We start from the raw sequence: 9,091 nt of genomic DNA on the forward strand, positions 1-9,091 counted from the left end.
GAGCAGTTGTTTCCGCTTTTACAAAGGAATGATTTTTTATCATTTCTAATCTAAACCGATTTCCAAAAAGAAACAAAACGAAACCGGTTTTGGGAAACTGTGGCTTTTACTGCCTTTGTAACCAAAACGTTGAGGTTTGACCAGAGTGTACCGCGTAACTAGGAGCTTTTGATTTGCTGTAGAATCGATTTTTCACCATGCTTGTACATTCCAGTTTTCATCCCTATCATTGCTTTGGCTTGCCTGTCATGCCACGTGTCAGATGATAAACCATTTACAGGATGTTGTGATTTCCTGTAACCTTTTTATTGAAAATTCCTAATTTCAAACATAAAAACTCATAAATTAACTTTAATGCAAACTAACAACTATAATGCTATTAATTAATCAATTTCAAGGAATATAAGGGATCTATGGAGGAAAAAGGTAGACAAATGATGATGTTTTTAGAAGGAAAAGATGGTAATGGAATGGTACCAACATCTCCCCCAAGCTTAATGAATTAGCATTTCCTCATGCTAATCCTGATGTGCTGCCTCTAAACTTTGTCCCTGCCTACACCTCTGCTGCTTTCAACAAGGCATCTATGTTCTTCTTAGCTTGGGCATCTTTCTGAATGTGGAGCTCATGCTTTAAACTCTTGTATTTCTCCTTGAGGGCTTTCTTTTGGTTATACCATTTGGTTGCCCACTTGCAAATGTCAGTTTGTTCAGCCTCGAGTTCCTTGATTTGCTCCCTCAACTTCTCATTTTTCTGTTGAGTCTCTTTACTCTGTGCTCTTAGCATTTCATTCTCTTTCTTGATGACTTTTTCCAGCATGTTGGCCTCCATCAGTTCTTCTTTTAACTTTTCAATTTGCTTTTCCAGCCTCCTTTGTTTCTTAATTGTGGGTGGTGACTCTTTTTCTTGCCTATTGTTGCTCTCAACCTCCATTTCGGCTTCTGGTCCAGGTTGTGAGTAAGCACTGCTCTCAATGTCCATCGGTGCAGGTGCATTCGATTCTGGTTGGTCTTCTTGTGGCTGGGTCTTTTGTGCTCTCCTGGATCTTCTTGTATAGGTAGTAAAAATTTTATTTTGCTCCGTTTTCTGGGCATCCTCTTGTCTCATTCTCCTCGTCCTCACACTACTAATGGGTGGAGGTACATTGCTTGATTTGCGCACAGGAATCTCTTCATCAATGTCATGCATAAATCCTGAGTGCTCTTGCTGTTCTTGCTCATCCTCTTCATCTTTGATTTGGTTGGCAGCCAAGAATTCCTTCCACGTTTTTCCCCTTCTCTGTAATTCAAATTCGATGAGGATTTTAATTAACCCAAAATGACATAAGCTTTTGTCTTCATTACCCTTTGTCTTTTGGATAGTTTTTAACATCTTGGTCAAGCTCTGCAAGAGGAAATATGGTAAACTAATGGTGCACTGCCCTTTTAAATGTAACAGTAGTTTGATATGGTATAAAAAGACTATGTTGTAGTGACCCTCACACGTAACAATTTTTTGGATGATATACACCATTTCGTCCCATGGATGCATCAGCCAGCTCCTAGGGACACCCTTCTTTCAGTTAACAGATGAAACCCTCGACCTGGACATGAATTGGGTCCATGATTTTTCTTTGAATTTTTTTGTTTTGGAGTATTTTTCTCCTTCCGGGCTGATCCCCAAGGATTGTGCTATGGTGTCTTCTGAGATTCTGAATGAAAAATTGCCTATCACTGCTTTCTCCCCATTAAATGTAAAGGCAAAATGTTTGGTCACTTCCTCATTGCTCCCATTAAACTTCTCCAAGAAGGGTAGCCATTGTTTTTCTTTTAAAATTGCAATGCAGTCATCGTGGTACTGAGAACTGTCAAATGTGCTTGGCTCTACCCTATTAGTCATTTTGACAGAGAAACCCCTGCTCTAACCCTCTTCGTTTATGCTTACTAATTTAACAAGGGTATTTTGGTGTGTTACCTCTGCTTTTCGCCCTACACAATTGACCTGGTGGCACCCTCTGTTCTTCGAAATCAGCTCCTTCAATGGCTTAAGCAGTGATCGGGTGACTGTCTTTGAATTATGGCGGAGGTCGAAACTTGTGAGCCCGGTTACTGTGCTTTCCTTTCGTAGCACTTGCTGTTCTCGGCCTTTGTTTTTAAAATCACAGGATTTGAATTGCTTAGTATGGAACGCCCTTTTTACAACTGGAAATAAAAATAGAATTTTAACAACCGATTTGACCCATTTCGTTATAATGATAACAGAGCGTACTCATATTTCTATGACAGAGGAGTGACTGTACTGGGTTGTATGAATATTATCATGAGAACGCCGCGAGCATGTATGGAGTACTGGAGTATAACAACAGATAGTTGTCTGCATGAGTCGACTTGGTCGAACAATCATGTTATAACTCAACGAATTCAAAACACAATGAATGAAACCGTGTAACATTTGGCTTTGTAATAGTTCACCACCTGTCCCTTGCTCATTGGTATTTGGCCAAATAAGGAGATGTTGGACCGATAGTAAAGTTTAATGGCCGATAAGGAGTTAATAACAAGGCTGGGAGGGTGGTATAATAGAGGATTTAAAAATCATAGGAGGAGGAGTATAGGGATAGGCTAGAGTGTTGGGAAATGACAGGAATTAGGAATATGACGAGGGTGATGGATATGTGGGTAGTTTTGAAATTGATATCATAAGCAGTCATAGCCATCACATTTAACACTAAAGCAATCTAAGAATTTAAATGTTAAAAATAAAAATTACAATAATACATTACACTTTTATTGGTTGATCAAAAATTGAGTTGGCATGCATAGATAGGACTAGTCTTTCTTGTTCAGATATGACTAATCTTTGTTGTGCATAACAGGTCCCTCTGAGATAAATTTGGATGCAACAGGTCCCTCTGAGATCTGGAGAATATGTGTGCAACTTCTTTGAGATCTGAAAAAAAACTATATATGTGTAGCTTCCTTGATATTTGGTGTTTGATGGAGCTTCTGTGACAAGCAACCTTTGAATCTCTGTTGAAACTTTGTTGGAGCTTTGCTGAAGTAGCTTGAGATATCAGTCTCTAACAGGTCCCTTTTATTTTTGTTGAATAGGTCCCTCTAATGTTGATGCTGGTAGCATGGTCTTCCGAACAGAACAGGTCCCACTGCATACTGCTCTTAAATAGGTCCCTCTGATTAGAACAAAGACAAAAACAACTTCTTTATTGAAATCTGAAGTGTTGAAACAAACTCTTTAAGAATTTACAATGAGGAGATGAGATAAGAACAAAATGTTGATGCTTCTCCCCACTAAAGCTTTGACTTGTCCTCAAGTCATTATTCAATCGATGAATCATACAGGAAACAAAAAGAAAAGGAATTCTTACCAGCCAAAGAATTGGTTTTCAAGTAAGAATTCTGGGTTAGAGTGTGCCAGAGTCTGGTTTTCACATCTAACCCATTTTTATTATTATTTTTTAAATTTTTAAATTTTTTTTTTTTAATTTTTTAAATTTCTTTTGAATTTCTAAATGGAAATGAAATGAACTAAGGCAGAGATACTACAGCTAAAGGTTGCAATATCTCAACCTCTCTTTGTTGAGATATAGTTTGAAGAAAATTTTGCTTGTTGATGGGCTTATTGTAAAGTTTCAAGCGATGACCATTGACAATAAAGGTGTGGCCTTCTCCATCAATAGTAATGAGCTTGACTGATCCATTGTCATAAACTTGAACGATTTCGTATGGGCCCATCCAATGTGTGGTAAACTTGGCTTTATGATATCTGAATTTAAAATCAAAGAGTAAAGCCCAGTCTCCTTCTTTGAACTGCTTCTTCTTGATATGTGCATCATGCCACTGCTTCCTTTGTTTTTGCATGAGGAGTGTTGTCTCCTCTGCTTGCTGCCTCATTTCATCTAGCTGGTTCAACTGCTGAATTCTTTCTTGTTGTGTTTTATTAAGATCAATTCCAAAATCTGCAGCCATCTTAAAAGTATGTATTTGAAACTCAATAGGAAGCATTACCTCTTTGCCATACACCAACTGATATGGTGTAAATCCTGTAGTATTCTTCCACGTGATTCTATAAGCCCATAGTGCATCTTTGAGCTTCTCTTCCCAATTCTTTCTTTTCATTGCCACAGTCTTAGTGATAATTCCTTCCAGAGTTTTATTTGTGGATTCCACCTGGCCATTGGCCTGTGGATGGTAAGGTGTACTTCTTCTGTGCTTGATTTGATATTTTTCTGTGATGTCCTTAACTAACTTTGAAGTAAACTGAGCACCTTGATCAGTCACTATCTCCCTTGGTACTCCATACCTTACAAAAATCTTTTCAAAAAGGAAATTTACCATTGTTTGTTCAGTTTCTCGAACTAGTGCTTTTGCTTCAGCCCATTTTGTTACGTAATCAGTACATACTAAGATGTACTTCTTACCATTGGAGGTTGGATTAATGGGTCCTATGAAATATAGAGCCCATTTTTCAAATGGCTTTAGGTGCACTTGGGGATGAAGTGGCATCTCATTTGTAGCTGTTGGCCTACCCATTCGTTGACAGCTATCACAACTTTTCACGTACTTTTTGGAATCCTCAAAAATAGATGGCCAGTAGTATCCAAGACTAAGAATATTGAATGCTATTCGTTTAGCTGCAAAATGCCCACCACACGGTTCATCATGGCAAGGTTTTAAAATATCAATTATCTCATCATTTCTTACACATCGTCTAATAATCATATCATAACCAGTGTAAAATAAATCGCCATTAATCCATGAGTATCGAGCACTTTGTTTGACTAGCCTCTTCTTTTCCTTTGGAGTAAAGTATGGAGGTGTTCTCCCTGTAGACAAATAATTGGCCAAGTCAGTATACCAAGGATTCACTATTGAAATTGCAAATAGATTTTCATCTGGAAAAGAATCTTCAACCGGAACAACCTCACCTTGATTTTGCAGTCTAGAAAGAAAATCTGCCACCTGATTCTCCTTACCTGGTCTATCTAACACTGTGATGTTAAATTCCTGTAACAATAATAACCATCTGGTAACTCTGCCACTAGTTACTGGGTTATTCATTAAATGCTTAATGGTAGAATGGTCAGTATGTACAAAAACTTCATAACCAGTTATATAATGTTAGAATTTATTCACAGCATGTATGATGGCAAGCATTTCTTTTTTTATGACTGTGTAGTTTTATTCTGCAAGTGTAATTTTTGCTAATGAAATAGATGGCATAGTGACAAGATTCCTCTTTCTGGCCTAATGAGGCACCTACTGCAGTATCAGATGCATCTGTAAAGATGTGAAATGGTAGGTTCCAGTTAGGTCCTTTTCAGACTGGTGTGGTTGACAACTTCTTTTTGAGTGTTTCAAATGCTTGCTAGCAATTCTCATTCCAGTTGAAAAGTACATCTTTGGCTAGAAGCTTAAACAAAGGTGAAGCTATTTTACTAAAATGTTCAATAAACCTTCTGTAATAGTTTGCATACCCAAGGAAACTTCTTACCTCTTTTTGAGTCTTCGGAATTGGAAAATTGACAATGATCTAGATTTTCGATGGATCAACTTTAATGCCTTGAAAAGAAATATAGTGGCCTAATACTATCCCCTCATTTAACATCATAAAAGACTTTTCATTGCTCAGGGACAGATTAGCTTCAATACATCTCTTCAAAACTTTTTCAAGGTTCTCTAATGCATGCTCAAATGAATCGCCATACACTGAAAAATCATCCATGTAAACTTCAACGCAATCATGAACTAAATCAGCAAAAATAGCTAATACAGCTCTCTGAAATGTAGCTGGAGCATTGCAAAGTCCAAATGGAAAAACATTATAAGCATAAGTGCCCCGGGGACAAGTAAAAGTGGTTTTGTCCTAGTCCTCTAAGGCTATCATGATCTGGTTGTAGCCACTGAAACCATCAAGAAAAGAGAATGATGATTTCCCAGCTAGTGTGTCTAGCACTTGGTCAATAAATGGTAGTGGGAAATAATCTTTGAGCGTTGCTTTGTTTAATTGTCGGTAATCAACACAAATCCACCACTTACCATTTTTCTTGGGCACTACTACCAATGGGGATACCCACTGACTGTCAGAGATAGGATAGATAAAAATGACTTTCAACAGTTATTGTAACTCCTCTCTAACAATATCTTGAAGCATGGGGTTCATTCGTCTCTGCGGTTGCCTCACTGGTTTGATATTACTATCGGTATAAATATGGTGAGTGCATGTTTCAGGGTGAATCCTGTGCATATCGGTATAGTCCCAAGCAAATGCTTTTTGGTATTTTCTCAATAATTGAGTCAATTTCTCTTTCCGAGATGAGTCTAGGTGAGTGCCAATATTCAAAGTTTTTCCTGGACTAATCTCTATGGTCTTACTTTGTGTGTTTGTGATAGATTGAATGGGAAAAATGTTGTGGAATGTTGTTTGCAAAGATTGAATGGTGCATGTTTCCTGAAAATTTTGGGCTAAAAGTTCATCTGCAGCATGATATTGGTCATTTCTCAAATTTTCGGAAACATCAGGCTGAGAAAGGAACAACTCTAACAAATCATCATTATTATGTTCTTGAAAATCATAGATTTGGTTTATGCTAAAAACAGATTGAACTTCTTCATTGTCATTTTATTTATCGTCAAGCCATAAATTGTGTGCTACTGCTGGTGATTGTGTTGATGGGTAAAGAGTGAGTTGTTTTCTTTCAGTTCCTCGTGAAATGATCATATTACCCGATCGACACCCTATGAATGCATCAGCAGTTGCTAACCATGGTCTACCAAGAATGATAGGGTGTCCTCCTAAATTGGATTTGGGTTGAAGAACTAAAAAGTCCACTGGATACTCCCAAGAGTCCAGCGAAACAATTGTGTCCTCCAAAATCCCTTCAGGAATCACTTTAGACCTATCAGCGAGTTCTAAAACAATTGTTGTGTGCTGCAAATTTGTGAGCTGGAGTGTTTTCATGGTTTCAAGATTCATGACATTTATTGCAGCCCCAAGATCTATTAAGGTGTTTGGAATATGTATGTTGTTAATGATTGTAGTGACTCTGGGAATACCAGGATCAACATACTTTTCCATTGAGATGGTGTTTGTCATAAGGCCAGCTAAATGTCCAATAACATGAATGGTTTGTGGATCAACCCTTTTCCTAGTGGGCTTCTTAAGGCACAGTTCTTTGATTGCTTTAGTATATATGGGAATGTCTTTTATGGCTTATAGTAGTGGAATTTTTATATAGAAATTCTTGAGCTCATCTAAAACATCAAACTGTGGTATAGACATTGGAAGTTTTGTTTGGACCAATCGGTCTGGAAAAGGTGGTGGATGCAATGGTTGCATTTGTTTATTTTTGGTGTCATCGTTTTGTTTTCTTTGATTTGAAGTTTCATTTTCATTTTCTTCGTTTTCTTCTTGTTTATCAGCTGTTGGAGATTCTTTGTGAAGTACCTTACCAGACCTCAAATTGATATTTTGCAAGGGTAATGTGGGATATGAGGTTCCCTCATCTACATTGTAGGATGGTCTCTCTTCTCTATTATTTGGATTTGATACAGGTTGAGCAGGGATTTGAGTAGGTCTGGGAGATTGTGAGTTAGATGGAAGTTGTAATTGTGGTGGATTTATTGGTGGAGGAGCAGGCAATGCTTGTTGAGTGGGTTGAGGTTGATGTGGGTAAACAACTTGCTGCTGAGGATATTGCTGATATGATTGAGGATATGGCGAGTATGGCTAATGATATTGTTGATATGGCTGCGAATATGGTTGGTATGATTGAGGATATGAATGATATTGTTGAGAGTATTGTTGAGATGGTCTCCATTGTTGTTGTGGGTAATTTTGGTGCTGCCATGGCATGGGTACATTCCATGAATTCTGAGCATACATCTGATCATGTACAGGAAATTGCAAATTTTGATTTGGGAACATACCTTGAGGTGCTGGTTTTGGCTGCCATGGTCTCTTTGCGCCCATGTAATACACATTTTCCATATCTGCATTAGCTGCCACATTACAATTCTGCAAAACCTTGACTTTAGAGCAATGAAATATATCATGGTTTTCAATACAAAAGGCACAAACTTGAATGTTTTCTAATGGGCAGTCCTTTAAGGCATGTTTCTTCCAGCATTTTGGGCAAAAGATAGCCATCATCTGATCTTCCTCTTCTTGTTTCTTCTTAGCTTTTAGAGTGTCAATTTGGGTTCCTAAGGTACTTAACAGATCTGTTTTGAATTCCTCTAACAGGGTCCCTATTTCAGCCCTTGTGACACTTGCTGAAGCAGATTTTGTGGCTTTGGATGATATGGTTCTTTTTCCAATTTTGGCTTTGCTCCTAGAATACTTTTCACAAAACTTGGCAATTTCTTCAAAAGGTAAAGTAGAAATATCACATTTCCCCATCAAATTAAGATCATCTAAGTATTCCTCTCGAATGCCTTTCAAGAATATCGTTCGAATCAAATCAAGAGGCATGGTTCGGTGTTTTGATTTTTGTAAATTGTAAACAAACCGCTCTAAGTACTCCTCTAAATTTTCATCCTCTTGTTGGTTCATCCTAAAGATATCATCTTTGGAATCTTTCGATCTACAATAAGGCTGGTATTTCTTTAGGAATATTCTTCTCATGCCATCCCAATCAGTTATCGCATGTTCACCAAGCCCCATGAACCATCTTAATGCTGATGCTTTTAATGTTGCTGGGAAGAGTCTAAGCCTATGGGCATCATCTGTGTAACCATATGTTCGACATACAATGTCAAACTCAAACAAGAATGAATCTGGGTCTTCTGAAGCCATGCCATAAAAGTTTGGTAGCACAGATGGAGGTATGTTTTTCATTTTTATTTCATCATCTTCTTGTGGTTCTTGAATAGGAAATATAAAGGTTGACTCTTCCTCGTCTCTTCGACCTTGATTTGGTACTGATCCATCTCCTTCCTCAGCCATTTTGATAGGTTCCTCTGTTGATTTAATTTCTTGTTCGGTGTCACTTGTTTCAAAGAGAAGATTAAATAAAGATTGTTGAGTCACTGTGCTACTTTCTCCTTGTATAGAGGATTCAGGGAAGTGTTTCTTCTGTGATTTGTGTGCTAAT

This window comes from Pinus tabuliformis, chromosome 7, assembly GCF_031772625.1.
Source record: "Pinus tabuliformis cultivar Carrire ecotype Pingquan chromosome 7, CPIR1, whole genome shotgun sequence".
In the NCBI taxonomy this organism is placed as follows: Eukaryota; Viridiplantae; Streptophyta; class Pinopsida; order Pinales; family Pinaceae; genus Pinus; species Pinus tabuliformis.